We start from the raw sequence: 17,514 nt of genomic DNA, 5'->3' as shown, positions 1-17,514 counted from the left end.
AATAAAATAAATAGAATAGATATGTACAAGTAAAATAAATAGAGTAATAAATATGTACAAACATATATACAGGTGCTGTGGGGAAGGGAAGGAGGTAAGACGGGGGATGGAGAGGGGGACGAGGGGGAGAGGAAGGAAGGGGCTCAGTAATAAATGCCATTATTATTATTTCCTGTTATAGCATTCTTTCTCCTGCTCTCTGTACTGTAAACATTTTTGTCAGTGTCTGTACCTCACTGAAGCCACATGGCCTAGTGGAAAGAGCACGGGCTTGGGAGTCAGAGGCCCTGGGTTCTAATTCCCACTCTGCTACTTGCCTGCAGTGTAACCTTGGGCAAGTTACTTAACTTCTCTGGGCCTCGGTTTCCTCAACTGCGAACTACGGATAAAACACCTGTCCTCTCCCTCTTAGACTGTGAGCCCTCTGTGGGACAGAGACTGTATCAAGCCTGATAAACTTGTATCTATCCCAGCGCTTGATATATAGGAAATGCTTAACAAATACCATAATTAGTATTAATTATTAGTAGTAGAACTTGTAAGCTCCTGATGCGGCAGTGATTTGTGTATCTTGCGTCTCGCATTCTCTCCCACTTAATACAGTCCATTGCAATCAGGTGCCTGATGAATACCATTGATCATGATGATGATGATGTCTTTTGAGACATTTTAAAGTTGACATTTTAAAAGAAAGTATCAGAAATCTATCTGCAGGAGTCCCAATGCCTGTGTTCTATTTAATTAATCAATCATATTTATTAAGTGCTTACTGTGTGCAGAGCACTGTACTAAGCACTTGGGAAGTACAAGTTGGCAACATATGCATTTAATATAAATTAAAACATTTATATTGTTTGTTAGAGAAGCAGCATGGCTCAGTGGAAAGAGCCCGGGCTTTGGAGTCAGAGGTCATGGGTTCAAATCCCAGCTCAACCACTTGTCAGCTGTGTGACTTTGGGCAAGTCACTTAACTTCTCTGGGCCTGAATTACCTCATCTGTAGTTGGGGATTAAGACTGTGAGCCCCCCGTGGGACAACCTCATCACCTTGTAACCTCCCCAGCGCTTAGAACAGTGCTTTGCATGTAGTAAGCAGTTAATAAATGCCATTATTATTATTATAGGATAGAAGTCATCTTTATTTTTAAATAAAGAGTTTGAAAGGAAATATCCATCAATGTATTGAATGCCTACTGTGTGCATTTTTTTCTTGGTCCAGAGGAAAAAGGTCACTGAACTCATCACAGAGTAAGGTAGAATAGAATTAATAGACAGAGTCCATTCCCTCAAAAAGCTTACAGTTTAGCCGAGGAGAGAGACACTAAAATATTCATGTAGTGAATGCTTTTTCACAGCTGGGCATCAGTATTGTCATTTTGCTGCCTTTCAACCATGAAAGTCAAAGTGCCTTTCCAAACATAAATTATTTGTCACCCTTTGAAGTCTCTGTTTACTCTGGCAATGTTTTGAAATAAATCTTCCCACACATTTTGGCCCTCAGAGATGGAAAGAAGGAGCTATTGCAGAAAGCAGAAGTCTCCTTTGCTTAGATGAAGTCCTTCCTATCAGAAGGGCTGTGTAATCAAGATATAAATTAGTACAGTACTGTGCACGCAGTAAGCGCTCAAAAAATACGGTGTGATTGAAATCACATTTCCTTTCAGGATATTCTGGTTATCTTTGAAGGGTCTCTGCGCCTGAAAGACACTGATATATATGCAAAGATCCTGTTTAATCAATAGTATTTATTGAACACCTGCCGTTACTAGGTGTTTGGGAGGGTACAGTAGGGCTCACAATCTAAGAGGGAAGGAAAGCCAGCACTGTGTCTCTATTGCACAGATGAGGAAATGGAGGCACAGAGAAGTTAAGTGACTTGGCCGGGATAACCCAGCCGGACAGTGGCTGAAACGAGATTAGGACCGGGGTCTTCTGACCACCAGTCCAACCTTTTTCCTCTGGACCAAGAAAAAAATGCAGAGACCTTACCATCGTTCCGTTGGGGAACAACAACAAAAAAGAGATGCTTCCAGCGAGGACTTCATTAAAAACAAAATCATTTGAAAGGAGAGAAAAGAAGTTACAAGATTCACTCTCGAGTGATGATGAGGAACATAGCATTCATTCATTCATTCGTATTTATTGAGCGCTTACTGTGTGCAGAGCACTGTACTAAGCGCTTGGGAAGTACAAGTTGGCAACATATAAAGACGGTCCCTACCCAAAAACAGGCTCACAGTCTAGAAAGGGGAGACAGGCAACAAAACAAAACATAATTGAGAGTTCTTTTAACTTATTTTCTAGCGGAGTCATTGTAATCCATGGTTTTTATGTTGGTAGTTAAAATGTCTTGTTAAAAAGGAAGATACAGTGAAATTAATGGAGACACTCCCTTCCACGGGATTGGTTTAAAGATTGTCTCCCATTCTGCATTCGGTCAATCAGTGGTATATTTATTGAGCATGTTCTGAGCTCAAAGTACTGGGCTAACCACTTAGAAGTACCCAACAGAAACAAAAATATATGTTCCCTCGACATTACCCTCTAACTAGAATCAATCCATCAATCAATAGTATTTATTGAGCGCTTACTGTGTGCAGAGCACTGTACTAAGCGCTTGGAAAGTACAAGTTGGCAACATCTAGAGACAGTTCCTACCCAACAGTGGGCTCACAGTCTAGAAGGGGGAGACAGGCAACAAAACAAAACATATTAACAAAATAAAATAAACAGAATAGATATGTACAAGTAAAATAAATAAAGAGTAATAAATACATACAAACATACATATATATATATATATATATATATATATATACACATACATACAACTAGAAGAATAAGTCCAGATCTTCCTGGAATGGAGACCCTGCGCTATTCATTTCTCTATATTAAAATTGTTTTTCATTCCTAGTTGTCTAATTCCTGAACTCTGAGATCACCTCAGGAGTGACCAGTCCAAATCAAATCACGCTGCTAGAGAAGCAGGGTGGCTCAGTGGAAAGAGCCCGGGCTTTGGAGTCATGGGTTCGAATCCCAGCTCCGCCACATGTCTGCTGTGTGACCTTGGGCAAGTCACTTAACTTCTCTGAGCCTCAGTTACCTCACCTGAAAAATGGGGATTAAGACTGTGAGCCCCACGTGGGAAACTTGATCACCTTGTATCCCCCCCAGCGCTCAGAACGGTGCTTTGCACATAGTAAGCGCTTAACAAATGCCATCATTATTATTATTATAAGTCAGTTTCAGGCAACGGGAAGTTCTGAGCAGCTGAAATTCATTCATTCATTGTCATATTTATCGAGCGCTTACTGTGTGCGAAGCACTATACTAAGTGCTCGGGCAATATAAGAACAAACAGACACAGTCCCTGCCCACAGTGGACTTGGCCATTTCACTCCCTGGGTAAATTTCTGGCCTTTCCTGCCTCAGTCCCTTAGAAATGACAAGCCACATGAATCGGTCATGTGTTCGAGGGCCTGCCCTGAGCCAACAGTTTCACCTGAAACCTCATTTCCCTTCTGGGTGAACCATCCCGGAAAACAGGTTTTAATTAGGGAAAGGTAGAGGTGCAGCCTTGCAGATGAAAGAAACTTACTACACAGTCAGGGAGTATCTACCCGTCCGGTCGAGCTCTGCAATTCCTTGGCACCGCTCAGGAAGGGAAATCACGGAGCAGGAGAATCTCCCCGTAGCTTGGCGTTGTTCAGTCGAGATGCGACTTTGAAGGGAAAGATGTGAAAGGGAGAAGTTTCTCCTCCTGTTTTATCCCACTGGTGTTTCAGTCGGACAGACTTGAAGGCATCCATCCGTCGATCCATGGTCCGACTGATTGCACGCCACCACGGAGACTGAGCTAAACGCTTGGGAGAGTTCACTAAAAGAAAAAGAGTATGACCCTCTCCCTTCTGTGTCGCCTCTGCACTTGTAGCCGTACCCTTTCTTCATTCATTCAATCGTATTTATTGAGCGCTAACTGTGTGCAGAGCACTGTACTAAGCGCTTGGTATCCTTTCCTCAATCCATGGATCAGTGGTGCTTATTGAGCATTTACAATGTGCGGAGCACTCCACTAAGTGCTTGGGTAAGTGCTTTACCTCATCTGGAAAATGGGGATGAAGACTGTGAGCCCCACGTGGGACAACTTGATCACCTTGTATCCCCCCAGCGCTTAGAACAGTGCTTTGCACATAGTAAGCGCTTAACAAATGCCGACATTATTATTATTATTGGGAGAGAACAATACAGTAGAATTAGCAGACATGTTCCCTGCCCATAATGAGCTTTAAACCCTTGACATTCACCACTGACATTCAAGGGCAAGCAGTGTGGCTCAGTGGGAAGAGCCCGGGCTTGGGCGTCAGAGGTCATGGGTGTGAATCCTGGCTCCGCCACTTGTCAGCTGTGTGACCTTGGGCAAGCCACTTAACTTCTCTGTGTCTCAGTTACCTCATCTGTAAAATGGGGATGAAGACTGTGAGCCCCAAGTGGGGCAACCTGATCACCCTGTATCCCCCCAGTGCTTAGAAAAGTGCTTTGCACATAGTAAGTGCTTAACAAATACCACCATTATTATTATTATTACTCCTGGGCAAGCCACTTAACTTGTCCGTGCCTCAGTTACCTAATCTGTAAAATGGGGATTAAGACTGTGAGCCCCAAGTGGGACCACCTGATCACCTTGTAGCCCCACCCCAGCGCTTAGAACAGTTATTTGCACATAGTAAGTGCTTAACAAATACCACCATTATTATTATTATTAACCCTGGGCAAGCCACTTAACTTCTCTGTGCCTCAGTTACCTCATCTGAAAAATGGGGATTAAAACTGTGAGCCCCCCCGTGGGACAACCTGATCACCTTGTAATAATAATAATGGCATTTATTAAGCGCTTACTATGTGCAAAGCACTGTTCTAACCTCCCCAGCGCTTAGAACAGTGCTTTGCACATAGTAAGCGTTTAACAAATACCATTATTACTATTATTAAAAGGGAAAAAACAGCTGGAATCGGGGCTGTTCGTCCCTCGTACCTCTCGGGAGGTGAACAGGTGAGCAGTCAGCTTTCCTATCTTTACTGCTGTATCTGAACTCAGGTCTTCGAGTCGTTTTTCCTCTCTGTGTCACCACCTTGGGTTCTCAAACCCTGCAGCCCATTTACAGTGGTTAACGTATTTTCCCCCCTTCTTGTCGATAACATGCCTTAGCTGTAATTTATTTTAATGTCTGCCTCTCCCTCTAGACTGTAAGCTCTTAGGTGGGCAGGGAACATGTCTGCTAACTCGAATTGTACACTCCCAAGCACTTAGTACAGTGCTCTGCACGCAGTAAGTGCCCAATGAATATCATTTATTCTCTAATAATAATAATAATGATGATGGCATTTGTTAAGCATGTCTGCTAACTTGAATTGTACACTCCCAAGCACTTAGTACAGTGCTCTGCATGCAGTAAGTGCCCAATGAATATCATTGATTCTCTAATAATAATAATAATAATGATGATGGCATTTGTTAAGCATGTCTGCTAACTCGAACTGTACACTCCCAAGCACTTAGTACAGTGCTCTGCATGCAGTAAGTGCTCAATGAATATCATTGATTCTCTAATAATAATAATGATGATGGCATTTGTTAAGCATGTCTGCTAACTCGAATTGTACACTCCCAAGCACTTAGTACAGTGCTCTGCACGCAGTAAGTGCTCAATGAATATCATTGATTCTCTAATAATAATAATGACGATGGCATTTGTTAAGCACTTAGTATGTGCAAAGCACTGTTTTAAGCGCTCTACTAGATTGTAAGGTTGTCGAAGCCTGGAATCATGCCTCCTAATTCACTTCTACTCTTCCAACCTCTTAGTACAGTACTCTGCCCAACCAGGCATTCAATAAATACGATTGGTTGACTTCATCAATCAATCAATCAATCGTATTTATGGAGCGCTTTCTGTGTGCAGAGCACTGTACTAAGCGCTTGTACTAAGTACAAGTTGGCAACATATAGAGACGGTCCCTACCCAACAGTGGGCTCACAGTCATCATCCTGGACTTTTTTTTGAATCAAGATACCTTCCGTGTTTGATAACTTCGAGTTTATTAAGCTTTGGTGCCAAGGGTTAAATTTCATGAATAACAGGTCTACACCTGATGATACTCACCGAAGCCTTGCTTAGACAAAAAGCTGCCTCCAAGGGTAGATTTCCTTTGGCAAGGCTGAGGCAAGATTAACCTTCAGCAAATATTTGAGTTGTAGGAGTGGAGTTTCAGAGGCAATGCTTCAGCATATGGCCCTCTTCTCTGGAAATCTCACAAGGAACGGGGCTTTCTCAGGCTTTCTAAATTGGAGCAGAATTGTGAAATTGGGCCTTCTGGGCGATGAGGTCAATGCGATCACCATCAACGGACTGGAAATAACAGAAAAACACAGCCACCCATTCAGACTGTTTACGACTTTGGTTGATTTTTAAAGACCATAAAACCCAGGCCCTGGGGAGCTACTCTGACAGTCTAAAATAGGTCTTGGGGGTTCTCTGTGTTTTCCCAAGCACTTAGTATGTTGTGCATTGGTCTCAGTAGGTGCTATGACTAAATCCTGTTACAATCAGCATTGATAAATGTTTAAATAACCGCTCAGGAGTTTATCCACTCACATGACTTTGGATAATAATAATAATAATGGTATTTAAGCACTTTGTGGCAAGCATTGTTCTAAGCATTAGGGAAGCAAGGATAATCAGACCAAACCCAGTTTCTGTCTCCCCAGGGGCTCACAGTCTGAAGGAAGGTACTATCAGCGTGGCTCAGTGGAAAGAACATGGGCTTTGGAGTCAGAGGTCATGGGTTCAAATCCCGGCTCCGCCGAGCTAGCTCTCTTCCTCCCTTCAAGGCCCTGCTGAGAGCTCACCTCCTCCAGGAGACCTTCCCAGACTGAGCCCCTTCCTTCCTCTCCCCCTCGTCCCCCTCTCCATCCCCCCATCTTACCTCCTTCCCTTCCCCACAGCACCTGTATATATGTCTATATGTTTGTACATATTTATTACTCTATTTATTTATTTATTTTACTTGTACATAGCTATTCTATTTATTTTATTTTGTTAGTATGTTTGGGTTTTTTTTCTCTGTCTCCCCCTTTTAGACTGTGAGCCCAATGTTGGGTAGGGACTGTCTCTATATGTTGCCAATTTGTACTTCCCAAGAGCTTAGTACAGTGCTCTGCACATAGTAAGCGCTCAATAAATAAGATTAATTGATTGATTTGGGCAATCAATCAATCAATTGTATTTATTGAGCGCTTACTGTGTGCAGAGCACCGTGCTAAGCGCTTGGGACAGTAAGGGGCAAGTCACTTGACTTCTCTGGGCCTCAGTCCCCTCACCTGTAAAATGGGGATGAAGACTGTGAGCCCCCCCAACCTGATCACCTTGTAACCTCCCCAGCACTTAGAACAGTGCTTTGCACATAGTATGTGCTTAATAAACGCCATCATTATTATTATTATTACTACTGTCTCTTTGGAAAGAATTCCCAAATGTATCTCTCTAGCCCTGACTGGCAATCTCGCATCTGCTCTTGCCTCCAGGACATCTCCACCTGGACGTCCCGACAGCACCCCAAACTCTAAAACAGAGGTATCTGCCTTTCATCCTAAACCCCCTGCTTTCCCTAACTTTCCCATCTGAGTCAACACCACTGCCATTTACTATGTGCAAAGCACTGTTCTAAGCGCTGGGGAGGTTACGAGGTGATCAGGTTGTCCCACATGGGCTCACATTCTTCCCCCCCCCCCCATTTTACAGATGAGATAACCGAGGCCCAGAGAAGTGACGTGCCCAAAGTCACACAGCTGACAGTTGGCAGAGCCAGGATTGGAACCCATGACCTCTGACTCCCAAGCCTGTGCTCTTTCCATTGAGCCACGCTGCTTCTCTGCAGATTTATGCCTCCTGTTTCAGTATCAGCTCCATTCGTGTGTGCACACACATGAACACATCTCAGTGGAAAGAGCCCAGGCTTGGGAGTCAGAAGTCATGGGTTCGAATCCCCTCCCCTCCTCCCCCTCCCCATCCCTCCCACCTTATCTCCTTCCCCTCCCCACAGCACCTGTATATATGTTTGTACATATTTATTACTCTATTTATCTTCTAGACTGTGAGCCCACTGTTGGGTAGGGACTGTCTCTATATGTTGCCAACTTGTACTTCCCAAGCGCTTAGTACAGTGCTCTGAACACAGGAAGCGCTCAATAAATACGATTGATTGGGTAGGGACCGTCTCTATATGTTGCCAATCTGTACTTCCCAAGCACTTAGTACAGTGCTCTGCACACAGTAAGCGCTCAATAAATACGATTGAATGAATGAATGAATGTGTGTTAACAGATGTTAGCAGGGAAACCCAAGCATCCTCTTTTTTTCCTTACTATTTAATGCTTACAACGTGCCAGACACCATACTAAGCGCTTGGAGTAGATATATTCTAAATATGTTGGAACAGTCCGTCTCCCATGTGGGGTCTCACAGTCTAAATTCCCACTGTACAGATGAGGCACAGAGAAGGGGAGCGACTTGCCCAAGGTCACGCAGCAGAAAAGTGGCGGAGCCGGGATTAGAACCCAGCTCCTCCCAGACTCGAGCTCATTCCACTAGGCCAGGGCGCTTCCCGATCTTCATTCAAAGCGGTGGCTTTCTTGGCTCGGGGCCCCGGAGGAAAGAAAACATTTTGTATTTTCTCAAGGAAACCAGCATTTTCTCATGCCTCAGGGAGAGGCCGATAGTGGGAAAATGTCCTTGCCCTCTCGTCCTTTTCAATTAAAACAACTCACTGGGTGGATCTGCATTGGACACAGTTTATTTTTGGAGAGGATATCTTTTCTAGTGGACCGTACCTCTTATGACCCGACTGGGTTCAGGAGAGATCTCATCCTTGCTGCCAAATTCAGTTTGTTGCCCAAACCCAGGGAAAACATCATCATCATTAATCGTATTTATTGAGCGCTTACTGTGTGCAGAGCACTGTACTAAGCGCTTGGGAAGTACAAGTTGGCAACATATAGAGACAGTCCCTACCCAACAGTGGGCTCACAGTCTAAAAGGGGGAGACAGAGAACAAAACCAAACATGCTAACAAAATAAAATAAATATATAATATATATATATTTATAAAATTCTATATATATATTTATAAAATTCTATAAAATATATAGAAATAAAACAGCTAGTGAAGTACAGGAATCTAGTGGATTGACCTGATTGACTGCATTTTGGGTTCGTCATTCATTCATTCGGTCGTATTTATTAAGCGCTTACTGTGTGCTTACTGTACTAAGCACTTGGGAAGGAACAACAGAACAGTAAACAGTGACACTGATAATAATAATTATGGTATTTAAGCACTTACTATTCACTCATTCATTCAATCGTATTTATCGAGCACTTACTGTGTGCGGAGCACTGTACTAAGCGCTTGGGAAGTACAAGTTGGCAACATATAGAGACGGTCCCTACTCAACAACGGGCTCACAGTCTAGAAGCGGGAGACAGAGAACAAAACAAAACATGTAGACAGGCGACAAAACTATAAACAGATGTCTACTATATAATAATAATAATAATGATGGTATTTAAGTGCTTACTCTGTGCAAAGCACTGTTCTAAGCGCTGGGGGGATACAAGGTGATCAGGTTGTCCCACGTGGGGCTCACAATCTTAATCCCCATTTTACAGATGAGGTAACTGAGGCCCAGAGAAGTGAAGTGACTTGCCCAAATTACTATATGCCAAGCAGTGTTCTAAGCACCGGGATAGATATGAGGTAGTCAGGTTGTCCCACGTAGGGTTCACAGTCTTAATCTCCATTTTACAGATGGAGTAACCGAGGCACAGAGAAGCGAAGCGACTTGCCCAAGGTCACACAGCAGACAAATGGCGGATCTGGGATTCGAAGCCACGTCCTGTGACTCCCAAGCCAATATTCAGGCTATGCTCCTTCTCAACAATCCCTGCCCACAACGAGCTCCCAGTCTGGGGGAGGAGGGGACAGTGTAGAAGCCCCCCAATCCCGCCCCCTCACCTCGGGGGGGGCTTCAGGGAAGTCCGGGAAGATTGGCAGCGGAGTAGGGGGAAGTAGAATCGTGACCCCTTTACCTTTGGTCATCAACTGACAATTAAGTAGGCTCCAACCCCTAGCAGGAGATCGATCAATCAATCAATCATATTTATTGAGCGCTTACTATGTGCAGAGCACTGTACTAAGCGCTTGGGAAGTACAAATTGGCAACATCTAGAGACAGTCCCTACCCAACAGTGGGCTCACAGTCTACAAGGGGGAGACAGAGAACAAAACCAAACATACTAACAAAATAAAATAGAATAGATATGTACAAGTAAAATAAATAGAGTAATAAATACGTACAAACATATATACATATACACAGGTGCTGTGGGGAAGGGAAGGAGGTAAGATGGGGGGATGGAGAGGGGGACGAGGGGGAGAGGAAGGAAGGGGATCAGTCTGGGAAGGCCTCCTGGAGGAGGTGAGCTCTCAGTAGGGCCTTGAAGGGAGGAAGAGAGCTAGCTTGGCGGATGGGCAGAGGGATTGGGGGCATTCCAGGCCCGGGGGAGGACGGGGGCCGGGGGTCGATGGCGGGACAGGCGAGAACGAACAATCTCCCATTCAAGCATCCGGCTCTTCTTAGACTTGAGCAGATTTCTCTGGGATGGATTCAGAATCGCGCTCCCAAACGTATAGATTCCCAGGTCCCTTTTGGGTAGAGAGAGGAGGGAAAAAGAGAACGAGAATTCACTCAACCAATGGCTCAGTGGAAAGAGCCACGGCTTTGGAGTCAGAGATCATAGGTTCAAATCCTGACTCCTCCACTTAGCTGTGGGATTTTGGATAAGTAATAATAATAATAATAATGGCATTTGTTAAGCGCTTACTCTGTGCAAAGCACTGTTCTAAGCGCTGGGGAGGTTACAAGGCGATCAGGTTGCACCACGGGGGGCTCACAGTCTTAATTCCCATTTTGCAGATGAGCTCACTGAGGCATAGAGAAGTGAAGTGACTTGCCTAAAGTCACACAGCTGACAAGTGGCGGCGCCGGGACTTGAACCCATGACCTCTGACTCCAAAGCCCGGGCTCTTTCCACTGAGCCACACTGCTTCTCTTCATCATCAAATGCCATCATTATTATTATTATTATTTTAGGCGAAGGGGTCCAGAAGAGACCTTGTGAGACCTTAAAAGCGATGATAAGGAACATTGTTTAGGGCGCAGTTCAGTCCTCCTCCCTCCTGCTCCCTGCCCTGTACGAAGTCCCTTATCATTCCCTGAAGGTCACAGGACCTTGCAGAGAGACTTGCCTTGGTGTTGGGGCTCTGCGGGATGGGGGAATTTTCATTTTCCATAGCCTGTTTAGCTTCCCAGGAGAGTAGAGACAATGTATGAGAAGTGATATGCCACAACTCGAGGCGGGAGGGTGTTGGGAGTTTGATGCAGCAAAGTGAAGAGAAATAATAATAATAATAATAGCATTTGTTAAGCGCTTACTGTGTGGCGCTGGGGTGGATCCATCCCCCCCGCCTTACCTCCTTCCCCTCCCCACAACACCTGTATATATATTTGTACGTATTTATTACTCTGTTTATTTGTACATATTTATTCTATTAATTTTATTTTATTAAAATGTTTTGTTCTCTGTCTCCCCCTTCTAGACTGTGAGCCCGCTGTTGGGTAGGGACTGTCTCTATATGTTGCCAACTTGTACTTCCCAAGCGCTTAGTACAGTGCTCTGTGCACAGTAAGCGCTCAATAAATACAATTAAATGAATGAATCAGCTTGTGTCAGGTGGGGCTCACACTCTTAATCCCTATTTTACAGATGAGGTCACTGAGGCAAAGAGAAGTGAAGTGACTTGAAGTGAAGTGAAGCGCTTGTAACCTCCCCAGCGCTTAGAACAGTGCTTTGCACATAGTAAGCGCTTAATAAATGCCATTATTATTATTATTACTTATCCAAAGTCCCACAGCTAAGTGGAGGAGTCAGGCTTTGCACATAGTAAGCGCTTAACAAATGCCATTATTATTATTATTGAAGAGAAGCAGTGTGGCTCAGTGGAAAGAGCCCGGGCTTTGGAGTCAGAGGTCATGGGTTCAAGTCCCGGCTCCGCCACTTGTCAGCTGTGTGACTTTAGGCAAGTCACTTAAGTTCTCCATGCCTCAGTGACCTCATCTGTAAAACGGGAATTAAGACTGTGAGGCCCCCGTGGTGCAACCTGATCACCTTGTAACCTCCCCAGCGCTTAGAACACTGCTTTGCACATAGTAAGCGCTTAACAAATGCCATTATCAAGCACTTAGTACAGTGCTCTGCACACAGTAAGCGCTCAATAAATACGATTGATTGATTGATTAAGCGCTTACTATGACCTTTAGAGACGTGACATCAAATCCCAGCTGGGTTTCTGGAGCTTACGAAAAGTCCTAAACAATTCCCCCGGCCTTGCGAGGGATCCGAAGCGTCAAATCCCTAGTTTGGTGACGCCGAGGGAAAAATTCTTCAACTGCAGCCACGCCGTCCCTGTGGGATGAAGCTACCGGGCACACGAATGGAAAATTAAGTCTTTTCCAAAAAGGAGATCACGGGTTGTTTCCCGATTAGATGACCGACCGATGAATGGGAAAGAAACATTACCACATTCATGCAACCCCGAATGTAATTGCTTTAGAATTGAGTGGGAAATTCCGGTTTATTGATGCACCTCAAGTAGCCATTCAAAAAGAATTCTGAGGAGTACAGAGAGTAAATGTTCTATGGGGCAGAGAATGGTGCCACAGATGATATTAGAAATTTTTAATATAATTATCAGTCATTAATTCATATTAAGTGCTTACTGTGTGCAGAGCACTGTGCTAAGTGCTTGGAAATTATCAACAGTGGTAACAAACTTCTTCCTGAGAGTTTGGGTTATCATCCTATTAGAGTCCTGGTTTGAGACTTGACTTTAAAATGAAAATTTGTTGGGTATGTGTCCAACAGAATGAAATATGCTGCATTTCAGCAGAATTCAATCGTATTTATTGAGCGCTTACTGTGTGCAGAGCACTGTACTAAGCAACATATAGAGACAGTCCCTACCCAACAGTGGGCTCACAGTCTAGAAGTCCACGGTAAGAGGATAAGAGAAGCAGCGTGCCTCAGTGGAAAGAGCCCGGGCTTTGGAGTCAGAGGTCATGGGTTCTAATCCCAGCTCCGCCACTTATCGGCTGTGTGACTTCGGGCAAGTCACTTCACTTCTCTGTGCCTCAGTTACCTCATCTGTAAAATGGCGATTAAGATTGTGAGCCCCACGTGGGACAACCTGATCACCTTGTATCTACCCAGCGCTTTGCACATGTAAGCGCTTAACAAATACCATCATTATTATTATAATAATTGTGGTATTTGTTAATCACTTACTGTGTATCAGGCACTCTGCAAGCAGTGGGGTGGATAAAAGCAAATTGGGTTGGACACAGTCCCTGCCCCACATGGAGCTCATAGTGTTAATCCTCATTTTACAGATGAGGAAACTGAGGCACAGAGAAGTGAAGGGACTTGCCCAAGATCACACAGCAGACAAGGGGTGGAGCTGGGATTCAAGATTAGGTCCTTCTGACTCCCTGAAAGCAGTTGGGATATGGGGATTAACTAAGCAGAGGAGAGCTTAGTCAGGGAAGGCTTCTTGGAGGAGATGGGCCTTCGATAAGAATGCTTCAATGAGAAGCAACGTGGCTCAGTGGAAAGAGCCCGGGCTTTGGAGTCAGAGGTCATGGGTTCTAATCCCGGCTCCGCCACGTCTGCTGTGTGACCTTGGGCAAGTCACTTAACTTCTCTGAGCCTGTTCCCTCATCTGGAAAATGGGGATGAAGACTGTGAGCCCCACGTGGGACAACCTGATCACCTTGTATCCCCCCTAGCGCTTAGAACAGTGCTTGGCACATAGTAAGCGCTTCACAAATGCCATCATCATTATTATTATTCTCTGAGCCTGTTACTTCATCCGTAAAATGGGGATGAAGACTGGGCGCCCCACGTGGGACAACCTTATCACCTTGTATTCCCCCTCAGCGCTTAGAACAGTGTTTGGCACATAGTAAGCGCTTCGCAAACGCCATCATTTGTGTCATTATTTTAGACTTTTAGACTGTGAGCCCACTGCTGGGTAGGGGCTGTCTCTATATGTTGCCAACTTGTACTTCCGAAGCGCTTAGTACAGTGCTGTGCACACAGTAAGCGCTCAATAAATAGGATTGATGATGATGATGATTATTAATGTTTGCTCACCTGCTGAAGTTCTGCGCGTTAGCCGCCAGGTGGCGCCGCCGGGCCGGCCCCGCGCCGAGAGAGGCGCGAGCCCGGCGGTTGCCTGGGCGACCGGGCGGGGCTCCGGCGGTTGCCAGGGTAACCGAGCCGCGGCCGTTGCCTTGGCGACCGTGCCGATGCTGTGAACTCGGAGCCCCAGGGAAGAACCAAGCGAGTGGCGGCCGTTGCCCGGGTAGGTGACCGTCATTCATTCAATCGCATTTATTGAGCGCTTACTGCTGTGTGCAGAGCACTGTACTAAGCGCTTGGGAAGTACAAGTCCCGCCGGTGGTGGTCCCCGTGAGGGCGGCTGGGGGCCTGGAGGAACAGGAGAGAACCCACCCCGAGAGATAACCCGCTGGGCAGCAACCCTATTGTGGGCAGGGCCTGGCCCTCTTTCTTACCGTATTGTACTTTCCAAGCGCTCAGTACAGTGCTCTGCACACAGTAAGCGCTCAATATGTTGGGTAGGGACCGTCTCTATATGTTGCCGACTTGTACTTCCCCAGCGCTTAGTACAGTGCCCTGCTGCACAAAGTAAGCGCTCAATAAATAATAATAATGGTATTTGTTAAGCGCTGGAGAGGTTACAATAATAATAATAATGATGACATTTGTTAAGCACTTACTATGTGCAGAGCACTGTTCTAAGCGCTGGGGGGAATACAAGGTGATCAGGTTGTCCCACGGGGGGGGGGGGGGGGGGCTCACAGTCTTAATCCCCATTTTACAGATGAGGTCACTGACAGAGGAGTTAACAGCATGGTTCAGTGGGAAGAGCACGGTCTTGGGAGTCAGAGGTCATGGGTTCAAATCCCTGCTCCGACTCTTGTCAGCTGTGTGACTTTGGGCAAGTCACTTGACTTCTCTGGGCCTCAGTTCCCTCATCGGTAAAATGGGGATTACGACTGTGAGCCCTCCATGGAGCACCCTGATCACCTTGTAACCTCCCCAGCGCTTAGAGCAGTGCTTTGCACGTAGTAAGCGCTTAATAAATGCCATAATTAATTGCCTAAAGTCACACAGCTGACAGCTGGTGGAGCCTGGATTTGAACATATGACCTCTGACTCCAAAGCCCGGGCTCTTTTCCACTGTATGGTTGAATGAATGAGTGAATTGATGCCCTGCGCCGACATCCCCATAGATCCCCCCCAACTCAGCCGGGATGCTCCAGCCCTGAGAGCTCACCCCCAACTCACTTTTGTGCCAAAGGGGAGCTCATCAGGAAGGGAGGGAGAGAGAGAAAAAAAGTGTGTGTGTGTCTCTGGTAGAGTTAGAGGGCCTTTTCCCATGTCAGAGCCAAGACCCAGCCCACATCAGGCCCTGAGCTAACCTTCTAACTTTACTAACCGTACTAAGCTAACTTTAGTACAGTGCTCTGCAAACAGTAAGCGCTCAATAAATACGATTGATTGATTGATTCTCCTACATCCTAGTGCTAACCTTCTCACTGTGCCTCCATCTCACCTGTCGACCCATGGCCTGGAATGCCCTCCCTCCCCTAATCTGACAACCACTCTCCCCCACCTTCAAAGCCGCACTGAAGGCCCATCTCCTCCAAGAAGCTTTCCCAGACCAAGCCCCACTTTTCCCCATCTCCCTGAGTTGCCCCCCTTTGCTCATCCCCACAGCACTTTTGTACAATATCTGTCATTTTATTTATCCCTTGGCTCTTCCCTGCCTCCCAGCCCCAAAGCACTTGTGTACAGATCTGTAATTTTATTTATTTGTATTGACGTCTGTCTCCCCCAGCCTAGACTGTGAGCTTGTTGTGGGAAGGGAATGTCACCGTTTATTGTTGTGTTGTACTTTCCTAAGTGCTTAGTACAGTTCTCTGCACACAGTAAGCCCTCAATAAATATGACCGAATGAATGAATTAGGCTAAGAAGGCAGGAGGGAATGGAGGGAAGAGAGAGACCTTCATGGTGGCATATCAAGTGTCCACTCACCAGGCCTGCACTGGAGAAGCAGCGTGGCTTAGTGGAAAGAGCCCGGGTTTTGGAGTCGGAGGTCATGGGTTCAAATCCCAGCTCTGCCAATTGTCAGCTGTGTGACTTTGGGCAAGTCACTTAACTTCTCTGGGCCTCAGTTACCTCATTTGTAAAATGGGGATTAAGACTGTGAGCCCCCCCGTGGGACAACCTGATCACCTTGTAACCTCCCCAGCGCTTAGAACAGTGCTTTGCACATAGTAAGCATTTAATAAATGCCATTATTATTATTATTATTGGGGGAGTTCCCCACCTTCTCTCAGCACATAAGTGCTCAATAAATACAATTGACTGATTTTTCTCCACCTGGCTCTCACTACAGATTATCACAGCGTGTGGCACGCCACCCCTTTCAATTCCAGGGGGTGGAGGGGAGGGAGAGAGACAAATTATCGGGATCATTAAAGAGACGGACACATTTTTCACTGCACTTACAGAGGTCCAGAGCACTGCGAGAACTCCAGGAACCCAGGAGGTATACCAAGAGCACTTCCCACTTTCTAGAGGTCCGTAATGCCCCGGCGTCTTCTGGGCTCTGCTGAATGTCTTTGTTGCTGCTAAGATTCTTTAAAGTTATTCGTTTTTCAAACAGTTGCAATGCCAAGTGTTTAACACAGTGCTCTGCATACAGTAAGTGCTCAGCAAATGCCATGAACTGCAGTTACACTAACCCACTTTTATCTTTTTTCCCTTCCGATTCAGATTTGCACAGGGTAGAGATGGTATTTTGCAAATTCTTTAAAACTCCAGCTTCTCTCTAGAAGCGTGCCATGCTCTATGGGGAGCTTAATAAACACATGTTGTTGACCAACTCACAATACAGACTTTCGACTAATTCAACAATTCTCTTCTAGGATTGTGACCTTCCAGAAACTTTTGGGGTTCAGGAGTTGAAAGTCATCCGGAAGCAATACGTTATCAAATGTAGAAGTACTATTACCAGCACATTAAAGGATCTAAATGCCAATTACGCCATCTGAATTTGCTCTGGGATATATTTGAGCGTTTATTTTGGAACTGTGAATTCCAGCGAGGCCCTTTGCCATTTTTCATTTTTACACCAGCCTTCGAGTAAAATCCTTATCAGCCCTCTTTTGAGGTCATGTGAATCTAACTGGTTGAAACGGAAAAGATCGGTGAGGTTTCTCAGGGGACTCACCCGGAAAAGTCGGGGATG

At 45.4% G+C, this 17,514-nt stretch overlaps 2 protein-coding genes across 5 annotated transcripts in view; one reads left to right on the top strand and one right to left on the bottom strand.

Moving 5' to 3' along the window:
* CCDC83 (coiled-coil domain containing 83) overlaps positions 1–17,514 on the top strand; it is a 37,163-nt gene that overhangs the window by 2,132 nt on the left and 17,517 nt on the right. The window contains exons 1-2 of one of the 4 annotated variants that reach the window (XM_038761947.1): positions 14,461–14,537; positions 16,775–16,843. The exons of 2 other annotated variants lie outside the window; for them this stretch is intronic. The gene's annotated coding sequence lies outside the window, so the exon portion shown is untranslated. Of the gene's footprint in view, positions 1–14,458; positions 14,538–16,774; positions 16,844–17,514 lie in introns of those variants that run through there. One more of the 4 variants, XM_038761948.1, reaches the window with a different exon arrangement.
* SYTL2 (synaptotagmin like 2) overlaps positions 1–17,514 on the bottom strand; it is a 112,958-nt gene that overhangs the window by 83,641 nt on the left and 11,803 nt on the right. The window contains exon 3 of the mRNA XM_038761940.1: positions 6,161–6,406. The gene's annotated coding sequence lies outside the window, so the exon portion shown is untranslated. The remainder of the gene's footprint in view (positions 1–6,160; positions 6,407–17,514) is intronic.

This window comes from Tachyglossus aculeatus, chromosome 20 (assembly GCF_015852505.1).
Source record: "Tachyglossus aculeatus isolate mTacAcu1 chromosome 20, mTacAcu1.pri, whole genome shotgun sequence".
Taxonomy (NCBI): Eukaryota; Metazoa; Chordata; class Mammalia; order Monotremata; family Tachyglossidae; genus Tachyglossus; species Tachyglossus aculeatus.
Note: the sequence above shows the minus strand (reverse complement) of the source record. Positions and strands in the feature narration are given on the sequence as shown.